General features: G+C 38.9%; 1 long non-coding RNA gene across 2 annotated transcripts in view; it reads right to left on the bottom strand.

Annotated features, from left to right (window-relative positions):
- Positions 1-22,477, bottom strand: part of LOC146995573 (uncharacterized) — a 242,796-nt gene extending 220,319 nt beyond the window's left edge. Inside the window, exons 1-2 of one of the 2 annotated variants that reach the window (XR_015043157.1) lie at positions 22,353-22,477; positions 9,929-11,720 (exon numbers count right to left, since the gene is read on the bottom strand). This is a non-coding gene — a long non-coding RNA (uncharacterized LOC146995573). Of the gene's footprint in view, positions 1-9,928; positions 11,721-22,352 lie in introns of those variants that run through there. The other variant, XR_015043156.1, reaches the window with a different exon arrangement.
- Positions 22,478-23,521: the final 1,044 nt, after the last annotated feature.

The following is a 23,521-nucleotide window of genomic DNA, read 5'->3' as shown; positions in this document are numbered from 1 at the left end:
GAACTAAGAGCAGCTATACGTATTCCTAAAACTTCCCTAACGGGTCTCGCAATCGAGCTGGCTACTCTATGTGCTGAATTCTTTGCTTCTACAAGGTTCCTACGTGATGGATAACTGTATAATGTACCAGCATCACATATCGCTGTATGTGCTGTATTGCTTCTAGGGGAGATCAAACTACATACACTGGTGTGCAAAAATTAAGGACGAGACGGTTTTTTCAATATAACTTTGTACAAAAGCTTTCCAAATCAACACATTTAATACCGTAAGATCCCCAATACGTAAGAACATGAGTAATGTAAGCAACACTTACTAAAAGAGAAATCAGAGGGATAAAAAGAAGCTTTATTGAAAAAGTAGCATGGAGCGTAATACGACTGAAGGCCGAAACATCCCTGTGATGGGTGTCCAGCAAGAAACATCCGGTCTTTAATAGGGGATATGATCTCCCCTGACTGCTAGGCAGGTTTCACAGCGTCTGCCCATGCTGAGAATGAGGGTGTCAGTGAGTTGTTGAGGGATTGCTGCCCATTCGTCTTGCAGCGCCAATCGAAGTTTCGGAATCGTTACTGGTGGTAAGGTACGAGCTGCCAAGCGTCTGCCTAGAAAATCCCATACATGCTCGATAGGATTGAGATACGGAGATCGTGCCGGCCAATCCATACGTTCAATATCCTCACTCTCTAAGAGCTGTTCGGCAGCTACTGTGAGATGACATGGTGCATTGTCGTCCATGAAAAGGAACTGCGGACCCATAGCGCCTCTAAAAAGACGCACATATGGAAGAAGAATCTCGTTACAATAACGGGTCCCGTTGCCTGAACCTGCGTCGAAGATGTGAAGGCCTGTACGACTACCAAGCATGATGCCTCCCCAAACGAGAACACCGCCACCTCCATACCTGTCCCTTTCAATGATGTTCGAGGGATGATTGCGGCTTCACCGCTCTCTCCAGATGAGTATGCGATGAGGATCGCTACTCAGACTGAATCTGCTCTCATCTGTAAAGAGTACTCGTCCCCATTCATTGTCTCTCCAATTCCGGTGTTCCCGGCACCACAGAGAACGCCTTCTTCGATGGGCAGGCGTTAGAGGTACACACCGTACAGGGCGTCGTGCAAACAGACGACCACCGTGCAGTCTTCTGCCCACGGTAAAACGCGATATCGGTCCTCCAGTCGCCTGTGTCGTGTGTCTAGCGATTTTTCTCGCTGTCTGCCACCTGTTTCTTCTGGCCTGTAAGGCAATATACCGGTCATCTGCGGGTGTGGTTCCTCGTGGACGACCACTACTAAACCCCCGGATAGCTGTTCCTGTAGTTTGAAATTGTCTCCAAAGTCGTGAAACGATACTGTGAGCAATTCCGAACTCTGCAGCCACACTTGTCACACTGCGGCCTTCCTCCAACTTCCCAATGATTCGACCTCGGGTAAAAGCATCCAGATGTCGTCTAACATATTGATTATTCGCCATTTCTCGCTGAGGCAGCAACTCGGTGTGATTTTAACTGCTATAAGGCGTGCAATCTCTTTGCCAGAAATACTGATCTTACACCGACAACATGTTTTATACTACTCAGACACTTCCCCGTTACGTCTACCTGCATATCTGCGCATGTGCTACCGTACATCACCTTACTTAATCTCCTGATTGGTCTTTCTGTCCACTCTGCCTCTTCGTTCAGCTGATATGCTAATTTTTCGACTTCGTCCTTAATTTTTGCACACCAGTGTACTGAAAGTAATTTTCCTATACCAAACTGACACGCACGATTTGCTCATTTTATACATATGCTAATTTCTATAACACCGTGAATGTCTGATAACTTCTTTCTATGTAATTTTATACCTTACTATGTGAGGTATAGTGTGGTTCAGTTTCATTATATCCTACATACAACGTTTTGAGTAATCGTCATTTTTGTGATTTTTCCTTGTAATTCGCAAGTACAAGTGATTACTAAACGCATTCAAGTCGTTTGGGTTAAGTTTTAAACGAAATTAACTATTATGGTAAATAATAAACTAATATCTAAACTGATTAAACGTGTTAAGATTGACTGATAAAAAAGTATAAGAAAATAATGATTTGTTTTCATTTTTCATATAAAATGTAAGCAAAATTCATGTTATATTCCGAATTTTTCATATTAAGTAACAACTTTCCTGCAAATACGCCTTCTTTTCCCCAAAATATTTATATTCGTTTGTAAATATGTATGTGTAATAGGAATTTCCTGAATCGACGAAGTTTGAAGACCCTAAGTTAATATATAAAGTTTGAAAAAATTAATTTTTTTTTAATATTTCATATTGGTGCAGGTCTATGAAGTAAAGTAAGGCCGTTTCGAATCCTTTGAAAATTCAAATGGAAACTTACGAAAGCAGGATTGTAAGAATTGGCTGGTTTACCTGAGAGTTTGGCATCTGTGTTGGTATCATCTGATTCACACTTGGACTTGTAAGTTGACTTGGATTTTTTGGACTTGTAAGTTGTATTACCAACTGAAACGTTTCTGCTTTTTACAGCAATCGGGTTCATTTGGTTAAAACTTATTTCTTGAGTGTTATGCATATTAGCAGCAAATTCACTTGACACCTTAAAAGGACATACAAAGTGTTGTATATCATTTTACGTAATTTTTTTCCGAAACCAAAATGATTTTTGCCAGTTGATTTTTTAGGAACCATGTCATTGAGGGAAAAAAAACATTTTTCTTTTCAATTAGGCTTCATTTTATCAGGGTACTGCGTTTATCTCCCTTTTTTTCTAATTTTTCATTAGTCGAAAGATTTTCAGAAATTTCTCGAAAATATCAAATCGTGCAACTTGCGAATTCAAAAACTTGTACAAATGTATGAATCGCGTGACCTTCCACAATCAGCGAGTAAAAAATACTCGTATAACTTCCCTTTTTTAATCAAGATTGAAGAGCTTTAATGTAATATTTTAGGTAAAATTTTTGCTATCCGAAGCTGTAAGAACAGAACATTCAAAAAATTCCTTTTAATATTTCACAAAACCGTTTCCGCTAAACCGTACTTAATAAAGCTCACTGGGACCTTTAGACTAAATTCCAATGTCGAGGTTCGGCTGTGTGCTCATGGGAAGGGATACCTACGTGGAAGACCTTTTAAGGGAATTGGTTCGTAACCACGTTACACATGGGAAAAACGATGTCATGCAACCGTTCGCTAAGGTTTGAATCCGAATCGAGCTACCGTTGTTCAGCGGCATGTAAGGTTTATCCTATGTTTTTAACAGTTATTCTATTAGATTATGTTAATTTTATTTTTAAATTTATGTCAAATTTTATTAACAGTTAAATTTTAAGTTAAGGTTCTTTTCCTGTCAAATTCTTAACTCTAACTTACTATTTCCGGCCAGAATGTAGTTTTGGAATCACTCTGAATACTTAATGAGGAGGAGTGGTATTTAAACCGCGAAGTCTACTTGCAGAGTTAGAGAGAATCAGAGTTTCTGATTTGCGCGCGTCTGCTTTTTGGCTACTCTCTCTTTCTCAAAGCTGTTATTACGCTCGGCTGTACTCAGGCCCTTGATAAGCTTCGTAGTGAAATAGATTTAAGGGGCCAACTCGATTAGAATCTTGATAGCTTCGGCTATATCTCTTTAGTTATTCTTTAGTTTATTTCTTCGATTCTTAAGTTCAAGCCCAAGTGTCGGCTTTGATTGTACACTCCAAGTCGGAGTTTTGTTAAATCTTATTGGAATAATAAAGGGTTAGTTACCCTTCCATCTTGTTGTTTCTTGTTACACAAAATGAAGCGATTATTCGCTAACTAGTTCTTAAGATTCGTCAATTTCTACAGTAACTGAGAAATACACTAGTGAGAATCTTACAATTTTTAGGCTCCTTTCCTATCTATCTTAATTTCAGCTTACAATTTCCTACCAGAATGTGTTTTTAGATTCGCATTTAATGCAAATGAGTGAGACTAGTTTTTAAGTCGAAGTAGAGTTATTGTAGAGTTATTGGGAATTTTTGGAAGCCAGAGAGATGAAAAATATGCAACCGCCTTCGCCGGGAATCGAACCACGGACCTCTGGAATACCGGCCCAGCGTGCTACCGTTACACCACGAAGGCACGCTAAGGAAGTGGGAGAAATACCTTATACACTGACTTCGAGAGAGCCTCAGAGTTTCTAACTAGCGTGCGTTTGCCTTTTGACCACGTCTCTCTAAGCTGTCACTACGCTCGGCCGTATTACAGGCCCTTGATAGCTTCGCTTGCTTATTCGATATTTAGGGGCCAACTAGTTTGATTTGTGGTAGCTTCGGCTATCGATTTAGTTAAGCATTAGTTAAGTTCTCATTTCTTACTTTTGAGTTTAAGCCTAAATGGAGGCTTACTGTATGCCCTGAGAAAGGGACCGACTGCTCATTCTTATTATGAGAAATAAAGGCTAATTAACCCTTCGTGAGTTTTACTTTTCTGTTACTGAACTTAAGCGATTATTCCCTTAGCTGTTCACAAGGCTCCTCCACAGGTAGTGTTTACATGAAAGCATGGAGCTCTACAGGTTCATCTAATGAAAGCAACTGTAAGAAACTTCTGGAAAATGTTATCCGAATTAATAGGTAGAAGCATGATCACATACTACATCTTAACTCTGAAAGATATATATTAATATATTGGTAACATAACAGTGCGAGATAAATTGAGCTAGCTTATTCGACTCGGAAAATGATCCACTGGTCGTAGCTCTGGAGCAAGAAATTAAATTAACATAATACAGGTTTATTACCAGAGCTGGATTAACGGTTATTACCAGAGTTGGATTAAGCAAAATAAGTACATAATTAGGTCATCAAGGTAAAGAGGCATCACAGAAAGGTGTTTTTAGAACTCGTGAAAAAAGGACACCACACAAAGTTCCTGTTGCCGGTTTTATCATGGAATATATGGTTCATTTAAACTAAGACCGAGTGAGAAGAAACTGAGAAAGAACAAACTTTGTTCTGTAAACGTATGTTTGAACACCAAAATCCTTTAAGTTATATAGTATTTCTACCACTTTCCTAGCTTGCCTTCGTGGTGTAGTGGTTCTGTACGCTGGGTCTGTATTCCAGAGGTCTGTGGTTCGATTCCTGGCGAAGGCGGTTGCTAATTTTTCATCTCTCCGGCCTCCAGCAAAATTCTAATGTCTCTACAGTGGCGCCCGAGCTAAAATGGATGTGGATGATGATTCTCCACACCCAGGATTTGGCGACTAGGTCCCCTAAAACCCTAGTCGCCCTTTAAAAAGGGGAGTATATAAGGTATTTCTCCCACTTTCCTAGCGTGCCTTCGTGGTGTAGTGGTTCTGTACGCTGGGTCTGTATTCCAGAGGTCCATGGTTCGATTCCCGGCGAAGGCGGTTGCTAATTTTTCATCTCTTGGGCCTCCAGCAAAATCCTAATGTCTCTACAGTGGCGCCCGAGCTAAAAGAGATGTGGATGATGATTCTCCACACCCAGGATTTGGCGACTAGGTCCCCTAAAACCCTAGTCGCCCTTTAAAAAGGGGAGTATATAAGGTATTTCTCCCACTTTCCTAGCGTGCCTTCGTGGTGTAGTGGTTCTGCACGCTGGGTCTGTATTCCAGAGGTCCATGGTTCGATTCCCGGCGAAGGCGGTTGCTAATTTTTCATCTCTTCGGCCTCCAGCAAAATCCTAATGTCTCTACAGTGGCGCCCGAGCTAAAAGAGATGTGGATGATGATTCTCCACACCCAAGATTTGGCGACTAGGTGCCATAAAACCCTAGTCGCCCTTTAAAAAGGGGAATATATAAGGTATTTCTCCCACTTTCCTAGCGTGCCTTCGTGGTGTAGTGGTTCTGCACGCTGGGTCTGTATTCCAGAGGTCCATGGTTCGATTCCTGGCGAAGGCGGTTGCTAATTTTTCATCTCTCCGGCCTCCAGCAAAATCCTAATGTCTCTACAGTGGCGCCCGAGCTAAAAGAGATGTGGATGATGATTCTCCACACCCAGGATTTGGCGACTAGGTTCCCTAAAACCCTAGTCGCCCTTTAAAAAGGGGAGTATATAAGGTATTTCTCCCACTTTCCTAGCGTGTCTTCGTGCTGTAGTGGTTCTGCACGCTGGGTCGGTATTCTTGAGGTCCGTGGTTCGATTCCCGGCGAAGGCGGTTGCTAATTTTTCATATCTCCGGCCTCCAACAAAATCCTAATGTCTCTACAAAGTGTTTAAAGCTTCTAAAAATCTTAACTTTGGCCTGTTTATTACCAAAACTGATAAAAATGGATCTGCAAAAATTCTAGAAGAAATGCAAAATACAATAACTTATATACAAAATAAAATTATATGTAGTAAAAAAAGTTAAAAAAATGTCTTAAAGGGTATTAGGTGTGATATGCACGCAGTTTTTTCACAATTTATATTATAGGAAAAAGACATTACAGACTGCTAAGTAAAATATAATTTTAATTGGTTGGAAGATAAGAGGAAAATTAAACCGCAGAGTATTCTTTATTAAGCTTTACACATTATGAACAGGAAAGAAATGTTAAAAATTACGCTGCCAAAGAATTCATGCCACTGTTTATAAAATAAGTTCTATCTTGAGAGGAGAAGCAAATATTATTGAGGTCTTAAAAACTTTCTTAAGTCAATGCATTCAAGTGTTGTTTAGTATATTTAAAATATTCATTCATATTGATGAACACATTGCACTTTTAAGAATTATAACCTCACCGAAATTAGAAAGAATAGCTATTCAAAGCTACTAATAACTAATAAGGTATTTTCTTTTACAATATTAGAAGCTAAACTTGAATTGTAAACTAAGCTTAAATTGTAAAGCGCATCAGTGTTCATTAAAGCCTATTTTGACACCCTATTAAAGCCTATTTTAACACCCTATTTTGCCTATTTTGACATTGACAATCTAGATTTAAGTGAGAATAGCGGTTTTGATAAGGAAATTTTCTCAGAGACGGGAATGGAAGTTTGTTCTGATTTCACTTCACAATCCCGCAGAACAATGGCTACTCCATCACGAACTCGATCTGTTACGTAATTGAAGCCTTATGAATTTACAGGAATTGCAGAAGTAAACTGATGTGTTATGTGAATGAAACTGATTTTTTTTTGGCATTTACTTCGATAATCTAATGAACATAATAGCTGAAGAAACTAATAATTTTTATGAACAAAAGATGCCTGAAAATCCATCTTCATTCAAGATTAACATACTCCTGTAGATGTGCCTAAAATGAGAGGATTCCTAAGATTAGTTATTCTGGCTGGGGTGGAATTAAAACGTGCAGCCTGAAAATCTGTTTCACAACTAATGAAAGGGACTAGATTATCACACACTGCGTGCATTCTGAATCATTTATGCTATAATATTTAATCATATATTTTATGGATGTTTAGATATAGATTTCAGTATATTTTTACATTTCATCAAGATGAGTCAAATATTTTATTTTGCTTTTAGATTTTAATTGAAATTTTTTCGAAATCCCTTGATATTCTGTATTTATAATTATATTACTGTTAGATACTGTTACAGAAAAAAATCGAAACAACTAATAAAAAAATCTGATGTGTACACCACATGACTTCCTTGTACGGAATATTAAATTATACGCATTTTTTTTTTTTTTCATTTCATTTACACTTATTGGATTGGATTAAATCTACTTCGCCGACAGCGCATAAACCACAATAGAATAAATGCATTCTTTAAAACTCACTCTATTTGTTTACCACAGCGACACTCTGGCGCTAGATTCACTTAATAGTATTATATTTCGTTCATATTATAACTCAGAATGCACAAAATTTATATCATTTAAAGAATTATCTAATCGTTGCCACAAGTTCTATTCAAATACTATAATAAAGCTAGAACGACGTTTAAAAGAAATTAAGCAAACAACATCAACAACAAAAAAAAAAAAAAACAGTTTTTCACAGATGGTTCAGTATTTCTCATTCAATTAATTCCGTTCTCACTTCGCGACAAGGCAAAAATACATAAAAACTCAAAATATCTGTATTAAAAAATTACGAAGTAAATCTTAAACTCTTATTTCCTCGAAAAAATTCGAGAAAGGATTAAGCATGATTTAATTCGCAATAATAAATGAAGGCGTAATCTTTGTTGTTGCGAAGCTAAGTTTCTCCAGATTGGCAACAAATCCACTATTCTGCTGTTTCAAATGTCAAAAAGCAATAATAAAATTGATAGGCTTAGCGGCACTTACAACTTTAAAATTGTTGATAATTCTCAAAATATTACATACAGATTTACTAAAGGCATAAAATCCTTAACCGGAAGATAAGAACAACATAATTCAATCATTTTTAAAGCCACAATGTACAATTTACAAACCTATAAGAGTAAAGAAACTGAGATCACTGAGCCGGGTAACAGAGTGGATATATATATAAATATATTTATATACGTTTGGCGCGGCCGATTGCAACCAAAATACGAGGTGCACATCTACATGTTATAGCAGTCCTATATACAAAATTTCAACGTTCTGAGGCTACTCGTTTTTGAGTTATGCGAGATACGTTCGTACAGACGCCACGAAAAATTCTCTTCAGAATTCATTTTAAAGCAGTTTTATAATTTTTTTGGAGGAAAAGAGTCTTTTACTCTGTCCTTACGTATCAGGCAAAAACATTGTTAAATTGCATTCGATAGCGGTCAAAATGGATATTTTCGTTGAAATATGCTGCCTGAAACGTTTCTCGATTACAATACTTCCTTTTTATTTCGTACAAGGAAGTAAAAGGTATTTTTAATGAATTTTTTCAAGTTAGGCTTAGCAAAGCGAAACACCCCGTCTTGCGAAATCGTACTACTGCAACAACACAACGTCTCCAAGGTGAGTTGCTCTAAGCGGCATACCGTCGCATAAGAGAATTAAGTCCTGATGCATGTATGATACTTCCGCCATGAAGGGGCTCCTCCATAATGAAGTGAGGAAATAACTTCAGATCAATAATTAATTAATTTAGAAGCGAAAATACTGAAAATAAACAAAGAAAAATACTCTAAAATATTACGAACACGTATAATAATGAGTTTTTGAAATATTCTACAACCGTCAAGACATGTTGCACTTTAAATTTAAACTATTACCCCGTCGCTATAAAAACGGTTTGAAACCCAATCAGTTCATAAATTCTATTAAATTAGTCAGTAATAATAAGAATAAATTTGTAAGAAAATCTCCATATTCATTGAGAACTAACTACCCTCCTATTGAGAATTATCCCTCAATGGAACCAAACATTTTCTAAAGAAACTAGCAGAAAGGTCTTCTAAAAATTACGAACATCTGGTTGAGTTTAATGAAATTAAATAGCATTCTTCTTTTCTCTATTTTAATGGTCTACCGCCATAAAAGTATATAAAGTAAAATAAAAACAAAATCTGAAATGTTTCAGATTTTAAATTACGTCCAAAGGGGCGTTTTTTAACATTTTGTGTGTTACCTTTCTTTATTAAATATCATGTTCTTCGCACTTAAACCATAAGATCCAGTGCAACAGCAATATCGCAAAATAGTTTTAAAACGAGCATATCTTTAGAATTTCCGATACAGAGACTCACGCGCTGGAGATAAAAATGTTTTTTCTGCACAACGTTGCCATTGCTCGCTTTGAAATCCTTGAGTTTGTTAATCAAAAATTCGTCAAAGTTTTAAAAAATAGGAAATCGATCATAAAACAAATTTCAAATTTCAAATTAGGTCTTCCATATGCTCATATTCGTTGGAGGATTACGTTATTCAAAATTCGATGACTCTATGTACCGTTGTTTTATCACAATACGAGAAATATACATACATTTATGCAGATTTTTCATTATTTAATTTCTTCAAATATAATGCAGGACTCTAACATTTTGTGGCAACAGTTTCAAAAGTGAACCGACATTTATGAGTCCGACGCAAAATGCCAAAACGAAACTAATAGTCCTTCGGGATTCAAATCCCTTTGGACTAAAAATATTATTTATTAAATATTTGCTACATTCTTTGCCATTCCTTCATTTAAAATTTGCTTTATTTGCTTTTGTCACGCTACTATGTCCTTGAAAGTCTTTTGTTTTCTTTTCTTGGTTTTCCAAAAAATGTTAATAAAGTACTTTTTGTAGACGCGAAGTCTTGAATGAAGCTGAATCTGAATGAATGAACGCCCTCTTTCAATGACCGACCTTACAGTTGAAGATCGTGCTCGGCCTTTCAAAGAAGGTACTAAATCGTATTACGAAACGTGAATAGTAAATACTAAGTGTGAAAAACCGCCTCATATGGGCGATTAAGTCAAAATGAAGTCCGTTTTTTCATAACTATGCGCCAGGTAACAATGGAAAAATATAGGTATGAAAAGTTTTAAAATTGTACGGTAGTAATAAAATGTATCACAAATTTTAAATGTATTCTTTTAACATCACAGCGTTCTATATGAGCCATATCCAGAATAAAATCATGCGGCATTCCTAAATGAATTGTATTGGTTCAGAATATTGTTTTTATTGAATTGGTTACTATACACTGAAGTGACAAAAGTCATGGGATAGCAATATGCAAATATACAGATGGCAGTAGTATCGCGTAGAAAATGTATAAATGTGAAATGCTTTGGCAGGGCTTTCATTTGTGTTCAAGTTATTCATGTGAAGAGGCTTTGTCGTGATTATGGCCGCACGACGAGAATTAACAGACTTCGAACGAGGAATGGTAGTTGGAGCTAGACGCATGGGTCATTTCATTTCGGATATCGTTAGGGAATTCAACATTCCTATATCCACAGTGTCAAGAGTGTGCCGAGAGTATCTAATTTCAGGCATAACATCCCACCATGGACAGCGCAGTGGTCGACCACCTGCACTTAACGACCGAGACCAGCGACGTCTGCGTAGAGTTGTCAATGTTTACAGACAAGCAACACTGCTTCAAATAACCGCAGAAATCAATGTGGTACGTACGAGGGACTTGTCCGATAGGACAGTGCGGCGAAATTTGTCTTCCGTGGGCTATGCCAGCAGAAGACCGACTCGAGTGCCTATACTGACAGCACGACATCGCCTGCAGCGACTCTCGTGGGCTCGTGAGCATATCGGTTGGTCCCTAAACGAATGCAAAACCGTAGCTTGTTCAGATGAGTCACGATTTCAGTTGGTAAGAGCTGATGGTAGGGTTCGATTGTGGCGCAGACCCCACGAAGCCATGGACCCAAGTTGTCAACAAGGCACTGTTCAAGGTGGTGGTGGTTCCATAATGGTCTGGGCTGTTTCTACATGGCATGGACTCGGTTCTCTGGTGCAACTGAACCGATCTTTGACTGGAAATGGATACCTTCAGCTACTTGGAGATCACTTACAGCCATTCATGGACTTCACGTACTCAAACAACGATGGGATTTTTATGGATGACAATGCGCCATGTCACCGGGCCACAATTGTTCGCTATTGGTTAGAGGAACATTCTGGACAATTCCAGCGAATGATCTGGCCACCTAGATCGCCCGACATGAATCCCATCGAACATTTATGGGACATCATCGAGAGGTCAGTTCGTGCCCAAAACCCTGCACCGTCAACACTTTCACAATTATGGACATCTATAGAGGCAGCATGGCTCAATATTCCTGCAGGGGACTTCCAACGACTTGTTGAGTCCATGCCACGTCGAGTTGCTTCACTTCGCCGGGCAAAAGGAGGACCTACAAAATATTAGAAGGTATTCATCTGTGGCTAGTATGACTATGTATAGTGTTGCTTGCGTACGGGCTCGTAATAGACTGAATGCACACAGAGCTGATGATAGCTTAATAAAACTTATTTTTACAAAGAGAAACATTTTACATTTCTGGAACTTTCCACAAAAATATATTCACACAGCTCTTGTCAGAATAACAGAGCACAATCAGAAGTTATACTGCAAACTACTAAGAATATTAAGCAAAGTGCAATGCCTAGAGGACGAAGATCTCAATACTCGGAATTGAAAAACTGAGAGCATATGCTCTCTTCGATTATATCCACTTTTCCCCAGCTCTCGAGAAATCTCTAGTACCTTCCAATTTTTGAAATTTCTGGAAGGCATATCTGGTTAAACTCACATATTGTTACGGTTTATGCATTTAGTTTATTACTTTTTTTAGTAGAATTGCAATTAAATTGTTTCATTTCCCCGTGCAATGCAGTGCTCGAAGAGTTTTAAGAGAAATCGACGCCGAAAAAGTAAAAATACAGGAACATGCTCATTTAACGTTTAATAAATAGATATCTCGTAATTGTACTCTTTTGCTATCCAAAAAAATCGAGAAAATGGAAATTACCATAATGATTAAAAAGCTGTAAAAAGCCGGGCAGAAACATATCAGTTCAGTTGCTTTCTTAGTGCTGTTGTTGACTGTAGAAAATTTGCGGTTGTAGAGAATTTAGGTTTTTTTTTTTTTTTTTTTTTTTTTTTTTTTTCAGGCAACATGAAAAATTAGCAAACGCCTTCGCCGGGAATCCAACCACGTAACTCTGGAGTATCGGCCCAGCGTGCAGAACCACTACACCACGAAGGCACGCTAGGAAAGTGGGAGAAATACCTTATATACTCCCCTTTCTAAAGGGCGACTGGGAATTTCAGGGGACCCAATCGCCCAAATCCTGGGTATGGAGAAATTTCATTCAACAAACTTTTAGTTCGGGCGCCAATGTAGAGAAATTAGAGTTTTCGGAAGCTTTCTGAAGAAGATGAAAAATTAGCAACGCCTTTGCCGGGAATCGAACCACAGACCTCATTGAACCACAGACCTCTGGAATACCTGCCTAGAGTGCAGAACCACTACACCACGAAGGCACGCTAGGAAAGTGACTCCCCTTTTTAAAGAGTGACTGGGGTTTTTAGGTGACCCATTCGCCAAATCCTGGGTGGGGGGGAATCCTCATCCAAGACCCTTTTAGTTCGGGCGCCACTATAGAAGCATTAGGTATTTTTGGAAAGCAGGCAAGATGAAAAATGAGCAAACGCCTTCGCCGGGAATCGAACCACGGACCTCTGGAATACCAGCCCAACGTGCAGGACCACTACACCACGAAGGCACGCCGCTAGGAAAGTGGGAGAAATACCTTATACGGTGAGATTGGATTAACTTTTTCTGCTTTGAATTGTGTTCTGTATAACGTTTTAGTAGTTTAAAGTCTAGCTACTGTGAGATATTGTGATATTGTACGAATATCTCTGAGGAAATTTCATCATTTTGTTTTATTTATTGGGATAAGAATAAATGTTATTATCTTTTTATCGACTTGTGCATTACTCCATTACGAACCCGTACGCACGCAACAATATAAAGGCCGGATACGGTTACAGTTATATATAGAAATCTATTACTGTTATACAGAAAATGGAACAAAATGTTACCAAATCATCGTCAACTTTGGCGATTGGGGGCGATTTCTCGGAAGATATGGTAACAAAATTTAATCGCCAATACCATCGCCAGCTGATATCCATCTGAGTGTTAAATAGCTCTGTAGTAATCTTATTTTTTCGAAAGAACTTCATCTCTTTTAAGCATTTCATGTTACATAATACAAAAAATGCTACAATTTCACAAATAATTTCACTCAAATTATTAACATATATGCAAAATTTGTAACATTATTATTTATATTTTAGTTCCTAAAATTAAAGAATAATATTAAATATCTTCCGAATAAAATTCATTTAAGAAGTATTTAACTTTATTACAAATATCTTCAAGGTTATTGCAAAAGAAATACAGGGATTCGATAATTTATAGCCAAAACATTTGGACAGCAAAAGCTATCAAGAAGAAAAAAATGTGAAAAAGTGGGCAGATATCAATAAATTTTTTCAGCATTCCATGTGGCGCACACAGTCACCGAGTGTCGAATCATTAGTAGGTAAAATGACGACATCTGTAGTGGAGAAAGTTCGTCTTCCATTGCCGTGATCATTTATGTATTGCGATAATTCGATTTGTATAAAATGGATTTTAGCCACATTTTGTAACATTTTTCATGTCCCTAGGTTATTAATTCTGAAATTCAAAATTCTAACGCATTGTCAATTTCATTCGACTCTGCTCAAAAGCTCAGTGAACACGTTCAACTTTTTCTTCAGATACACGACGTCATCCATAACTTTTTCCTCTGCAGAAAGGGCTTATAGTTTTAAATTTCTTCAGCCAGTCGTAGATAGAGTTCCTGCATAAGAGTAATCTACTCCAATGTGATCGAAATTGGAAACAATGGATAGCATGTGATGCTATTGCAGTCGCATATTCTCATTCTACTGTCTGCTTTGCCGCAGATCAACTGTTGCCAGTTTTCGCAGTACTATTTTAGCGGTGCACGTAGTAATGCCTTTGCGATGATTTTTCAATTGATTTATTACACACGGTTGCATTCTCAAGACCAGATAAGAATCAAAAAATGGACTTTGAATGTCGTGCTCTTAAAGCAGAATGGAGTGTGAATTGGTTTTGATAGAATTAAATGATAAAGGTATTTATTATACACTCGTGCTGAAAAATAAGCAACAAATACTAAAAGTAAAGGTGCAAATATAAAAAAATGAAATTTAAATTTAAAATTTAAGTATAGAAATCATGAGCCGAAGACACCATCTGCAAGGTGAAATGCGTTGGAGGGCTATCGGGATTTTGCAAGCTGGTGTAAGACAATCCGCTATTATGGAAGAGCTGAATATGCATCGTAGTGTTATCAGTAGACTATGGTAGTGTTGCCAAAGGCATCAATCCCTTGTAGAAAACAAGGTTATCTATCTAGGTTATCTGAAGCCCGGAGGATTACCACAACGAAAGACGTTCGCTTCCTGTTCCTATGTGCAACGCCGTAGATCACTAACAGAACAACAGCTGGCGTCGCATCTGTCTGCTACTGATATGCATCAGCTCAGACTACTGATTTGTCTGAGCTGAATATGCATCGTAGTGTCATCAGTAGACTATGGTAGTGTTGCCAAAGGCATCAATCCCTTGTAGAAAACAAGGTTATCTATCTAGGTTATCTGAACCCCGGAGGATTACCACAACGAAAGACGTTCGCTTCCTGTTGCTATGTGCAACGCCGTAGATCACTAACAGAACAACAGCTGGCGTCGCATCTGTCTGCTACTGATATGCATCAGCTCAGACTACTGATATGTCTGAGCTGAATATGCATCGTAGTGTCATCAGTAGACTATGGTAGTGTTGCCAAAGGCATCAATCCCTTGTAGAAAACTAGGTTATCTGAACCACGGAGGATTACCACAACGAAAGACGTTCGCTTCCTGTTGCTATGTGCAACGCCGTAGATCACTAACAGAACAACAGCTGGCGTCGCATCTGTCTGCTACTGATATGCATCAGCTCAGACTACTGATATGTCTGAGCTGAATATGCATCGTAGTGTCATCAGTAGACTATGGTAGTGTTGCCAAAGGCATCAATCCCTTGTAGAAAACAAGGTTATCTATCTAGGTTATCTGAACCCCGGAGGATTACCACAACGAAAGACGTTCGCTTCCTGTTGCTATGTGCAACGCCGTAGATCACTAACAGAACAACAGCTGGCGTCGCATCTGTCTGCTACTGATATGCATCAGCTCAGACTACTGATATGTCTGAGCTGAATATGCATCGTAGTGTCATCAGTAGACTATGGTAGTGTTGCCAAAGGCATCAATCCCTTGTAGAAAACAAGGTTATCTATCTAGGTTATCTGAAGCCCGGAGGATTACCACAACGAAAGACGTTCGCTTCCTGTTGCTATGTGCAACGCCGTAGATCACTAACAGAACAACAGCTGGCGTCGCATCTGTCTGCTACTGATATGCATCAGCTCAGACTACTGATATGTCTGAGCTGAATATGCATCGTAGTGTCATCAGTAGACTATGGTAGTATTGCCAAAGGCATCAAACCCTTGTAGAAAACAAGGTTATCTATCTAGGTTATCTGAACCCCGGAGGATTACCACAACGAAAGACGTTCGCTTCCTGTTGCTATGTGCAACGCCGTAGATCACTAACAGAACAACAGCTGGCGTCGCATCTGTCTGCTACTGATATGCATCAGCTCAGACTACTGATATGTCTGAGCTGAATATGCATCGTAGTGTCATCAGTAGACTATGGTAGTGTTGCCAAAGGCATCAATCCCTTGTAGAAAACAAGGTTATCTATCTAGGTTATCTGAACCCCGGAGGATTACCACAACGAAAGACGTTCGCTTCCTGTTGCTATGTGCAACGCCGTAGATCACTAACAGAACAACAGCTGGCGTCGCATCTGTCTGCTACTGATATGCATCAGCTCAGACTACTGATATGTCTGAGCTGAATATGCATCGTAGTGTCATCAGTAGACTATGGTAGTGTTGCCAAAGGCATCAATCCCTTGTAGAAAACAAGGTTATCTATCTAGGATATCTGAAGCCCGGAGGATTACCACAACGAAAGACGTTCGCTTTCTGTTGCTATGTGCAACGCCGTAGATCACTAACAGAACAACAGCTGGCGTCGCATCTGTCTGCTACTGGTATGCATCAGCTCAGACTACTGATATGTCTGAGCTGAATATGCATCGTAGTGTCATCAGTAGACTATGGTAGTGTTGCCAAAGGCATCAATCCCTTGTAGAAAACAAGGTTATCTATCTAGGTTATCTGAACCCCGGAGGATTACCACAACGAAAGACGTTCGCTTCCTGTTGCTATGTGCAACGCCGTAGATCACTAACAGAACAACAGCTGGCGTCGCATCTGTCTGCTACTGATATGCATCAGCTCAGACTACTGATATGTCTGAGCTGAATATGCATCGTAGTGTCATCAGTAGACTATGGTAGTGTTGCCAAAGGCATCAATCCCTTGTAGAAAACAAGGTTATCTATCTAGGTTATCTGAACCCCGGAGGATTACCACAACGAAAGACGTTCGCTTCCTGTTGCTATGTGCAACGCCGTAGATCACTAACAGAACAACAGCTGGCGTCGCATCTGTCTGCTACTGATATGCATCAGCTCAGACTACTGATATGTCTGAGCTGAATATGCATCGTAGTGTCATCAGTAGACTATGGTAGTGTTGCCAAAGGCATCAATCCCTTGTAGAAAACAAGGTTATCTATCTAGGTTATCTGAAGCCCGGAGGATTACCACAACGAAAGACGTTCGCTTCCTGTTGCTATGTGCAACGCCGTAGATCACTAACAGAACAACAGCTGGCGTCGCATCTGTCTGCTACTGATATGCATCAGCTCAGACTACTGATATGTCTGAGCTGAATATGCATCGTAGTGTCATCAGTAGACTATGGTAGTATTGCCAAAGGCATCAAACCCTTGTAGAAAACAAGGTTATCTATCTAGGTTATCTGAACCCCGGAGGATTACCACAACGAAAGACGTTCGCTTCCTGTTGCTATGTGCAACGCCGTAGATCACTAACAGAACAACAGCTGGCGTCGCATCTGTCTGCTACTGATATGCATCAGCTCAGACTACTGATATGTCTGAGCTGAATATGCATCGTAGTGTCATCAGTAGACTATGGTAGTGTTGCCAAAGGCATCAATCCCTTGTAGAAAACAAGGTTATCTATCTAGGTTATCTGAAGCCCGGAGGATTACCACAACGAAAGACGTTCGCTTCCTGTTGCTATGTGCAACGCCGTAGATCACTAACAGAACAACAGCTGGCGTCGCATCTGTCTGCTACTGATATGCATCAGCTCAGACTACTGATATGTCTGAGCTGAATATGCATCGTAGTGTCATCAGTAGACTATGGTAGTGTTGCCAAAGGCATCAATCCCTTGTAGAAAACAAGGTTATCTATCTAGGTTATCTGAACCCCGGAGGATTACCACAACGAAAGACGTTCGCTTCCTGTTGCTATGTGCAACGCCGTAGATCACTAACAGAACAACAGCTGGCGTCGCATCTGTCTGCTACTGATATGCATCAGCTCAGACTACTGATATGTCTGAGCTGAATATGCATCGTAGTGTCATCAGTAGACTATGGTAGTGTTGCCAAAGGCATCAATCCCTTGTAGAAAACAAGGTTATCTATCTAGGATATCTGAAGCCCGGAGGATTACCAGAACGAAAGACGTTCGCTTCCTGTTGCTATGTGCAACGCCGTAGATCACTAACAGAACAACAGCTGGCGTCGCATCTGTCTGCTACTGATATGCATCAGCTCAGACTACTGATATGTCTGAGGTGAATATGCATCGTAGTGTCATCAGTAGACTATGGTAGTATTGCCAAAGGCATCAAACCCTTGTAGAAAACAAGGTTATCTATCTAGGTTATCTGAACCCCGGAGGATTACCACAACGAAAGACGTTCGCTTCCTGTTGCTATGTGCAACGCCGTAGATCACTAACAGAACAACAGCTGGCGTCGCATCTGTCTGCTACTGATATGCATCAGCTCAGACTACTGATATGTCTGAGCTGAATATGCATCGTAGTGTCATCAGTAGAGTATGGTAGTGTTGCCAAAGGCATCAATCCCTTGTAGAAAACAAGGTTATCTATCTAGGTTATCTGAACCCCGGAGGATTACCACAACGAAAGACGTTCGCTTCCTGTTGCTATGTGCAATGCCGTAGATCACTAACAGAACAACAGCTGGCGTCGCATCTGTCTGCTACTGCAGGACGCCCCATATCTTACCATATGTGTCGCGTCAACTGCATGAAGGTGGACTCTACGCCCAACAGCTTGTGGTTTCTGTTCCTTCCCCCCCCCATTGCAAGTCAGAACGTAGTATAATTGGGCCCATGAACATTGCAGTTGGACGCCAGAGCAGAAGGGCACGTACTCTTTGCAGATGAGTCTTAATTTAACATCCAGAACGATTACCGAAGGGCAATGATCCGGCGAAAGCCAGGTACACGCTATCGGAATCGGACGCCAAACATCGTCGAAAGAGAACCATTACAGAGAAGCAGGCAAATTTGTATGAGCTGGGATAGCAACGAACTGCCACGCCGACCTCTACGTGATTCCTTGTGAATCCGGTACAACTATCCGGTATCGCGAACACCCTGTTGTGCGTCCTTTTATCGCTGCAATGGGTACCGACGCGATATTTATGGACGATAACGCCAACCCACATAGAGATTGAGTGGTGCAGAGCTATCTGAAGAGTGAAATCGTTCCACATCTGACGTGGCCTGGTAGATCAGCAGACGTGAATCCCATAGGGCATGTATATGACAGATTGGGACGACGGACGCGATGTTCCCATTGCACATTCTTCCGACCTTTTCTGTCTTTCTTGATGTGATAGTCGTGATAGATGTGTTTGTGTATGTCTTCACTATATTGTTTGCTATGGGATCTAGTAATGCCACACCAACTTCTTGGGTGAATTTTACGCATATCCATTGAATAATTTTGTTTTATTTCGTGTTTTGCTTCGGTTGCTTATTTCTAAGAAGGAGTGTATTTATTATGTAATGCCATAATATCCCTGTGAAGAAAATTCAATATATGTCATCATAACGCGAGAAAGTATTCAAACCTCTCAAGAAACGCTGAAACGCTAGCTAAAGTTGGAGAGTTCGAAACAAAATGCTTTATCACACAGCAGTTTATTCGTAAAAATAAAAAAATAACGAGCGAGCAGCAACTTAACTCAGTTTGCGACTTAACTCAGTTCAGCTCATTTATTAGCCACGAAAGAGAAATTGGTTACCGAAGGTGAATTAAATTAAACCAGGTTTTCCTGTAGCAGCCGAAGAAATGGGCCTGTAAGAAAATGGATTTATTTCAGTCTCAGTCTTTCCACGAGAACAACGTTTAGATGAGCTGAGGACCACCAGGATCTACATTAACAGTCAATTAAAGAAGAGTGAAAAGAATTCAAGTGGTTTTCGTTGGCTGTTAATTAATCTATGTTGATACTGCGCAACTGTTGTTGTTTATTCGAGCGGTCAGTGCCGAGGTAATTCAGTAATTAGCTTCTACAAGTATGCTACTTGGAACAACTCCAAGTGAAGTTACCTTCCAATATGTCCCAAAAAATGCTAATACAGTGCAATTTGCAATGGAATCACTTAAAGCCTTTACAAATGATGGTCGTAAAAATATGTGTTACAACGTACCCTGGCCGTTCATTTGGACAACTTCAATGCCTTAACAATGTCGTAGAAGATAATGAGTGAGCTGGCATCATATGAAAGAGAATTCATTAAGGGCTTATACAGGTTTAGTTGGCCACAACACTTTACAGCCATTGAAGGAGGGCATGATATTAATTTAGTGGTAATAATTTAGTGGTACGGGCTTCAGTTTCGCAAAGACTATGAAGGACACCTTCTTGAAAATCCATGCTATCTGTGACAAAACATTTATCAAACAGAATGAAGGCGCTAATTAATTCAGAAGTAATAATAACAATAGAACAAATGCTAAGGAAACTAAGCTATTCGTTATGTACCAAGAAGAGATCAATAATGTATCATTTATGTATTCCTGATCTTGTCTGGCCATGACAAATTTATTTATTTTGTAATAAACCCTTGACACGAGAGTACAGACAATTCCTGCTAACCTTCGGAAGTTAGCTGAAGTCTCCGCTCTCCGACACCTGTCATCTGCCTTTCATGTCCAGCTCTCGTACTACCACTTCATACATCTTAAATATACGAAAAGCTCTTTACATAGACTCATCTCCAATAACACTGTTCGTTATATCAAAGTAGTTCAACTTCGCACTCCTTGTCCAAGGCAATAAATATGTAACACTCATTTCCCAAGTATGCTTAAGTTGTTTTCGCTGGTGCCAAGACAGAAATTACATGGAGGTGCACAGACTTCAGCCTATGGTTCTGTTTTGGAACCGATGATAACTGGGTTATGTGTATGAAGACGTATGAGTACGAGTTTCACAACGGATATCTGGCGCACAGCCAGATCAAGGCTTTCATTTGTTGTTACGGTGCAATCTTCCATATCTAATGAATTTCAAACTGCTTCACTGTTTATCATGGGCGATCTAATCGACCAATGACTGGCAAATGACGCCCACCGTAACTTTACTCCTGACTACCATCCTTATCCTAGAGGGTGTTCCAGCTAGAGAATATGTTAAGTTCACATCAGCTAGTGCAATTGCTGTACAGATCGTAGATGTCTTGCCAGTCACCAAAGCTGTCTCCGAACGAACATTGACAAGATCACCCAAGAAGACAAGATCTAGTATCTTTCACAACCACTAACAGATATTATCATTTATGCCAGCATTTTTAAAAATGTGGTAAGCCTCCTTTACTGTCTTATCGTGTGACCGGCTCTTTTAATATGCGTGAGATCTATATGAGGCATTAACATTAGAACTCTGGGTGAAATCTGATGAGCGCCGTGATGTACCATGTGCTGGTGTCATGTCATGTATCCATGCATCATGTGCACAGGATGCATTACTGATCTCCTCTTGGTACATAATGAAAAGCTTAGTTTGTTTAGCATTTGTTCTATTGTTATTATCACTTCTGAATTAATTATCATTTCTGTATGTATCACAGAATATGGTCATCACGTTTTAGGAGTTGATTTACTTTCGAAGATGTATAAACGAAAGGTAATTCGTAAGTAAGGAAAAGGAAGCGATTAAAAATTAATTCCCAATAAACCCTCCACATTAAATATTTTCTCTGTGTTAGCAATGGAAGAATCTTTAACCGAAACTGTCTAGGGCAAATTTAAGCGAATTGAATGTTATTTTTATATATGTCTTTTCTATATTATCCCTTCTGTTTTCCTTTAAGTTATGTTAATGCTCCTATTCAAGTCTGTTATGAGTGCCCCACGATTTTATATTCAATCACATATAATTAAAGATGTTTCGACAGCCAAAAAGATTATTTTTCATTTTTTAGAGTATGTTAATAAAGCCTTGTGACTTTAAAGTTTTTACATACTTATTGTATTTAATATTTTTAAACATTTGAGGACAGACAGCTTTGTTTACTAAGCCTACTCAGTAAGATACCTACAATAATAGCCACAAGTTTAAGATGAAAATTCATTATTTCAACTCTACGCAAGTAATATTTTTTACAAGCCATTAGTACATATATGCAACCGCAAATTATCTTAAATTTTGACCTGCATTCTGCATTTTGTACGGATACGCCATGCCAAATAAGACTATTTGCTGGCCATTTAACCTAAATTTTTGTATTCTTTGTTTTATAAATACCACGTTCATTATTTTGATAAAACAAAATACTGATTTCGCCAGCTTTCTCTCCCCAATCCAGGGTATCTGCGAGTAGAAAAATGGCACCTCTAAGAATCAACGCACTTACCGTTATCAGCAGTTGCAGGCTTAGTTTTTCATCCACAGAGCATCAACGCATGTTGAAGCCACCTGGCTGCCACAAAAACCCCGAAATAACTACTCCTCGCTCAGACGACTTCTCTGACGCTTGCTTTCTTTCGGAGGAAAATATTTCCAGATGCTTCCACCGATTTCCTTTCAGTTTGCTTTAGAGTAATTTGGAGCACGCACTTTTTTCCCGTTTCTTAGAAAAGAGAAAAAGTAGTGTTAACGCTTACGGTATAATAATTCCTGCTGAAGAAAGATTTTTTACATTTTTTAAATAGTTTAAAACAGCAAATATTTGGATGCCATTCATTTTCTTTAACTCTTTGAATCTAGCATCTAAATCATATACGGGAATCATAAAAAATTTTATTGCTTTACGATTAATGCCATCTTGAAATTTAATAATAATAAAATTCAAAGTTTCTTTAGCGTTAAATTTTTCATTTTATTAAAAGTCCATTCCTTAGAGAACGATAATGATAACCTAGCAAATAATAATAACATAATATTTTTCATTCGTAGAATTAACAGGATCAAATGAACGGTACAAGATCGGCGTAAGATCTACTCGACGTAAAATCAACACCTGTATATGATCAATGCTAGTTACCAGTTTATGATCAATATCATATAAAAGAAACTGTCAATATGCTGTAGTAATGAATAAGGGGATTAATGCCTTTTATTCTCCTGTGTAGAGTTTTCACGAGCATGCAATGGACACTGCGTAAAAACTACATCAATAAAATCTTTACGGCACAATCCACATCGAAATCAATTCAAAGCTTTTACTGAGAAACAATTGTAGAGACATAAGGAATTTTTTTTAAGCAGGCAAGATGAAAAATTGGCAACGCCTTTTCCGGGAATCGAACCACGGACCTCTGAAATACGCGCCCAGCGTGCAGACCCCCCCCCCCCACGAGGGCATGCCAAGAAGGCGGGAGAACCTTATACAATCTGTATAAACAGAAACTATCTTACACAAAGTGAATTAACAAAAAATGAAGAATGAATTTCATCAGCTATTGAATTTTGTCATTCAAAATACTCTTTAAAGGTTTAAGAAACTTTTTCATTCAAAAATTCAACTAAAATAAAAAGTTTTTTTTTAATTTTTATTATTATGATTACATACTCATTACCAAA

The sequence above is a fragment of the Stegodyphus dumicola genome, chromosome 9, assembly GCF_044657685.1.
Source record: "Stegodyphus dumicola isolate Sdum_Otavi_A_Nest chromosome 9, ASM4465768v1".
NCBI lineage: Eukaryota > Metazoa > Arthropoda > Arachnida > Araneae > Eresidae > Stegodyphus > Stegodyphus dumicola.
Note: the sequence above shows the minus strand (reverse complement) of the source record. Positions and strands in the feature narration are given on the sequence as shown.